At 35.0% G+C, this 6,348-nt stretch overlaps 1 non-coding gene across 1 annotated transcript; it reads right to left on the bottom strand.

Moving 5' to 3' along the window:
• Nucleotides 1-256: 256 nt before the first annotated feature.
• TRNAR-CCU (transfer RNA arginine (anticodon CCU)) lies at nt 257-328 on the bottom strand. The gene has a single exon. It is a non-coding gene; the product is annotated as a tRNA-Arg (tRNA).
• Between the last annotated feature and the right edge of the window lie 6,020 nt (nt 329-6,348).

Here is a 6,348-nt window from a genome sequence, read left to right as displayed (position 1 = left end):
TTTTATTCCTTTGTCTTCACTTGTTCGTCCTATTCTTCCTCCTTTCAGTCTTTGCTTCTCTTATTGCCAATATGACAGCAAACTCGTGAACACGCGCATAGACACTAGCAGAAAAAAAAAAAAAAAATTAATTCCTTCATACTCCGCCCTGAAAACACCGCAGAAAGAGACAGAAACAAAAGTAGAAATATAAATGGAACGGTAGGTAAGTAGATAGAGATGCAAACAAAAATTCATACAAAAAATTTATTATTATTGTATCCATCGGGGATTGAACCCGAGTCTGTCGCGTAGGAGGCGACCGTGTTAACCACTACACTACAGATACATATATGATATGTGTTGATTTTACAATAATTATATTGTAGCTTTCACGAGAACTCATATTACACATATATATGTTATGTTACGTGTACTTCCACAAAAAGAGTAAGATGTCATATATTAAACCTTATTAGATACCTACCATTGCACTGAAATATATCCAGTCTTAGAAAAATCAAATAGCCCACTGTTGTTACTATTATCGTTATCATCAATACTTTCCACAGATCTCTATCGACATTACCATTAGGATACCTATTTCGGAATTACCAATGAGCCATATTTACAAGTATTCCTCTCTTGTTTGCAAGTCTACTTTTATTTGTCGAAATTTGTGGTTAAAGGAGTCAGCAGTAATAGGTTAATATATTCCTCGATCACAAATAATATAATTTATCTCCATTACATACCTATTAAATTTATATTTTTCCATTCGTTCACCCCATATATACTTCAAATAAATCCCTCTATTACACTATTCTATTTAACTGCATTCGTTCATCTCATGCCTATTCCTCGACAACCATCCATGAGATGAGTGTTGGACAACTGTGCTGATATCCATTATACAAAAGTCAAGATATCTACGCCAGTGAATCCTACTCAATATGTCCCTTCAATTTTACATCTAAATGATTTGGAAAGAACATCCAAGTGAGAGAAGAACAGGAAAGATTTCCCCTTCTTTGATTTAAACCCCTAGTAATCATAATCGGTAATGATGATAATAACAGCAGTGATAATCATTACGGCAGCAGCAATTAAAGTAATTATGAAAACAGTAGAAAACGTACAATTGGTAATTAACGACATAGTTCACGAAAAGGAAATAGGTCTTAAATACCTTTGCTAATCTTAAAATGAAGTAAATCAAATGAATCCTTTGTTGTTAAACATTTTCTCCCGTTTTTTTCTTCTGCTCAGCCGAGAGAGAGAAAAGATTTTTGAAGTCATAATCTTTGCCAATTCATGTGAATATTTTATAGTGTAAAGGATAAAAAACTGACAGCAGTAGTAATTAGAGAAAATAGTTCATCATCAGGTATGTCTTATTAGGACATAATAGAAGAAATTGAGAGAAAAATATATGCCAAATATAACATGTCTTGTGGTAGAGGGATTTATTAATAACTTGTTACTGAAGACTGAACATCAAGTTTTTATAGATAAAAGTAGACTCGTAAACTAAAAATATTGTTTACAGGCCCTTTTGAAATACATAAAGGACACAATATAAAAATAATGACAGCAGTATGATTGAGTGTTGTTGCATAATGATGGGAACTAATGATAACATAATTAATCATGTTCTTAAATACAGGAATTGTTAATTTCAACTACCAATGACGGGGAAATTTGAAAGAACTTCAGTTAAGGTAAACTACGTGTCTGCATCTTGGCTAACGTGGTTTTCATTAAGCAAACCACGTAAGTATCTTTACGAAAGTGCATATTGGTAATAATTAGCTACTGTATAAAAAGAGATCATTCTTCTCTCCTGTGAAATCGTATTTCTTATCTAAAGAAGACAAAGTGGAACAAAGATAACATAAAGTAAGATAAACGAAATTTGCTTTTTTTGCCTCTTTCCTTCCTTCCACCTTTCCTACTCCGTCTTGATCTTTGTTTCTTTCTCTTCATCACTAGTTCGTCCTCTTCTCCCTCCTCCCAGTCTTTGCTTTCCATATTGATAATATGACAATAAAATTGTGAAAACAGGCACAAACACTAACAAACAACCAAGCAGATCAAAAAATTCAAAATCACACCTAATTTCGTCATACTCCTTATTGCAAACACCGGAGAAAGAGGCAGAGACAAAAGTAGTAATATAACTGAAACGGAAGATAAACAGATAGAAATACAAAATTTCATGCAAAAGAAATTTAGCCTTTAGTATCCGTCGGGGATTGAACCCGAATCTGTCGCGCAGGAAGCGACTGTGCTAACCACTACACCACAGAAACATATATACTAATTGTTGATTTTACTTAATTTATCTTGTAGCATTTACGAGAACTCTTATATTACAAATACATGTTATATTGTGTGTGTGTGCGCGCGCGCGTGTGTGTGTGTGCTTTCACTGAAAGAGTAAGATATATTAAACATTATTGTATGCATACCATTCCACTGAAATATATCCAGTCGTAGAAGAACCAAAATAAATTACCAACCTCTTTTAAATACATCTTTTCTTGGCTCCTTCAAATAACTACTTTCCGAAAATATCCAGTTAAAAGAAAAATCTACCTATCTTCCTTCTTATCTCAACTAAGTATTAAGATAAAGAGAAATCTTGTATATATACATTTTTGATTATTTTGTTGGCATGCCCACTACTATTGACATTATCATTATTATTAATACTTTTCACAGACCCCTAAATCGACAATACCATTAGATTGCGTATTTCGAAATTACTAGGGAACCATATAGTTAATTAATATATCTGTAGAATATTGCGAGTTTAAGTTTTGTTATATGCTTACGGTGATAGTTTTCTTTGATTAATAATAAGTTTTATAGAAAACGATACTAATTTTATTTCATTTTTTTTGCTGCTGGCATTTTTTATTTGAAATATCTTTGTATGTGGACTATGTTATGTGAAACATGTGTGTATATAGGCTGATGTACAACTGAATGAATGGATAATTGTTATTATGAATCGGATGTCCTGTTTATCTAGTGAAGGAAGTCGAAATATGTGATATGGTATAAACGTTGCCACGTTTTCCCGCCAAATTTACCTTAGCAACAAGTAGCCCTGCCCCTTGCAGCATCTACAATTAATGAAAGAGTATGATTATACCAGAAGGTTGAGTTTGAGACAGTCACTGATATGAAGATATACATTGACAATAAGAATGAAATTTAAATATGCATTGACTAATTCTTGATAATAGCTCATTTGCACAAGTGTTTCCATCCTTGAAATTGATTGGCTCACGCACGAGCAGCGCTTTGTTCTGATTGGTCCACGTGTACTTTGCATTATGATTGGCTGCGAAAGCCTGTGTTAGGCGCCATTACCACTTGGAGGAGGGTTTTTTGTTGACGGACACGCTCATAGAAATTGCATTTGTGCAGTGACATTCTTATTAACGCCAGAATTTCTGGGAAGAGCTGGCAGTTAAAGTGATAAAGAACTGTTGGAGTCATAGGGATAACCCCAAAGACTTAAGTGTAGTCTGGGAAAGAGCACTGGAGTTGGGCTTGTCACCTTGCAGAGTGATTTCTACCTTCACATGGTCTTCGCATTGGTTGGTATTAATTTTATACTGTATTTGCATTATATGAATAGTAATGTGCTATTATTTCCATGTAGATCCTATATGTGTCAAGTGCTAATACCTGATATGATGTTTCATATAAGTAAAATTGTCTCATAGATGCAAGGGTGCAGACTGGCTACCTGTCATGAGATGGTGTACCTGTCGTGACGTGACGTGCCTGTGGTGATGAGGTGGTAATGTGAAGCGTCAGTGTTACCTGCTGTGGGATACGATGTAAATATTTTTATGTTTATGTGTGATGAATTTGCTACTTGTCTGTCATTTTTAAGTGCTTATACATTCATTTATATATACGGTAGATATGCAAGTTTAGACTAATGAATATTCCTTTTGTGTGTGTGTGTGTGTAATGAATGTTCATTGAGTCGGGATGTATATCTACAAATAGTTCCGATTAATTTCATATATTTATGTTAATAGGCTTCCAGTCTTTTGAAATAAGAAAAGTAACGCATTACACATCATGTATCAAGAAAGCCCAGACTTAAATAACTGTGATTCTTTGTTCAATGACCTGTATTTCAGTACATGGTTACCAATGTTTTATTTGTTTGCAGCTCGAATGTCTCCAGGAAAGGATTAAACCGTGTGCAAGAATCCAAGAGATTTTTCTTGATGCCCTTATTGATGCAGATGATGCTGACACGTTGCACTGGTGGCCCTACAGTGTGACGTATTTTGTAGTTGGAGATACTGTGGGCTACAATATCTCTCTATCACATATAATAAGTACCTCTTTTCATTAAATGATTTTTGAAGTTATATGATTGCATTCCTTCACCACGTTTCCGCTTTAAATAAATCCCTCTATTACACTACTAATCTCAGTAGTTTCATATTCTCATGAGTCTATATAACTGCATTCGTTCATCTCATGCCTATTCCTCGACAACCATCCATAAGATGAGTATTGGACAACTGTGTTTAGCTCCAGATGATTATGGCGATAACGATGATGATAAGAACAGTAATGATAATGGTGACAGAGAATAATGCCAATACTAGTAATGAAAATTGCATCTACGGTAATGTTGTCCATGCCAAGCCGACTTCCAGTCACACTGCCTCCACCTAAAGCATTTTGGGCTTTATAAATATGTTTCCTCAATGTTCCCCATCCGTTTATCTTTATATCGCTTTCCATTTTTCTCTCTTTCCCTCACACTCTTTCATTTTCTCCCTCTGTCTCTCCATTTTACAGACTATACTATGAGTGCATGTGCAGTCTCTCCCTTTCATTGCTTTCCCTCTCTTTATCTCAGTACTTGATCTCTCTCGCTCTCCCTCCCCCCCCCCTCTCTCTCTCGCTATTCTTCTAATTAGTGCAGATCGTCGAAATGGAGAAATGGTTAATGTTATGAGTAATAAAGAAATGATAACATAAACGGATAATGGAGTAATATGAAATCTATAAACAAACGTAAATTCAAATATTACAAATGTGTTACAAAATTAACTGACGAAGTGTATATATAAAATACAGTTTATCGTATCTTATAATCAGCATTGATGACTGCTACACCGCCGTTTCATAACTGTCTCTAATTTCGTATATGAATATGCGTCTATCTGCAGTTCTATTAATACTTACGTGTAGTATGGTTGGTAGGATGAGTTCCTCTCACCTTTTTCCTTTTTTCATATTATTACACATGTCAGGAAGTTTTATCTTGAAGCTGTTAATAATGATGATAACATTGATAATTATTTTAATGCGACAGAGGGAGCGAAGATTCTATTTACCCGGCACCTTTCTCTCTCTCTCTCTCTCTCTCTCTCTCTCTCTCTCTCTCTCTCTCTCTCTCTCTCTCTCTCTCTCTCTCTCTCTCTCTCTCTCTAACCCAGCATTTTAGACATATCTATGACCACTGAGGATGTAGACTAAACCTTCCGCCTTAACAAACCGGAAGGTTTATGTCCAAGATAAACAATAATATACATCATGTAACGATAAACTCCCCCCATTTCCAACATCATTATTAGGCGCTAAAACAAAAGAAGGGTAAATATTTTCTTCTCATATTTGGATATTCTTTCAAATCATGTAGATGTAATTTCGCCTTCATCTGAGAACCATCACAAAATCAATACATTTTTTTCTGTTTCCCGTTACATCATGCTACACAACAAGTTATAAACATGAGCTGAAAGAGAGAGATGCAGTAAACTGATTTATGTAATAGATTTATATTTCTCAAAACCCATTCCGAAAATCACGTTGGATAAAAAAAAACCACCAAAAACGAAGCTAAACTCTGCAGTCAGAAACCTTGTTCAACTGAGAACAAGAATCATAAAAAAACACACAATTCTATGCATACAAAAGGCCCTTTTTTTGTACATCACACAGAGACTTTGAAATTGATCGTATTGATAATAGCACTAATACTCGTCTTAATGATACGAAGGAACCGAGGAAATTTTTTTTTTTTTTTCAGTCAACTCTGTGTGACTTTTATCCGGTTCGCCTTCGCCTGTTAATCCTCTTTTCGTTCGTTGTAAATCCCCGTTTGATTGCATAAAGAGGCTGCATAACTGATCCCTGTGCACTGTACGTCTGCCGCTGTGCGTACATGTGTGCGTGTAATCTGCCTGCCCTTCCGGCGTCTCCCAAGAAGCGAAGTAAATAACAAACACAGTGATTGCTTTCTCTTGATGCTTACTTTGTCTTTATATATTTTTGTTCGTTTATTTTCCTTTGGTTATTTGTACACACTCGTGAACA

This window comes from Penaeus vannamei, chromosome 10 (assembly GCF_042767895.1).
Source record: "Penaeus vannamei isolate JL-2024 chromosome 10, ASM4276789v1, whole genome shotgun sequence".
In the NCBI taxonomy this organism is placed as follows: domain Eukaryota; kingdom Metazoa; phylum Arthropoda; class Malacostraca; order Decapoda; family Penaeidae; genus Penaeus; species Penaeus vannamei.
Note: the sequence above shows the minus strand (reverse complement) of the source record. Positions and strands in the feature narration are given on the sequence as shown.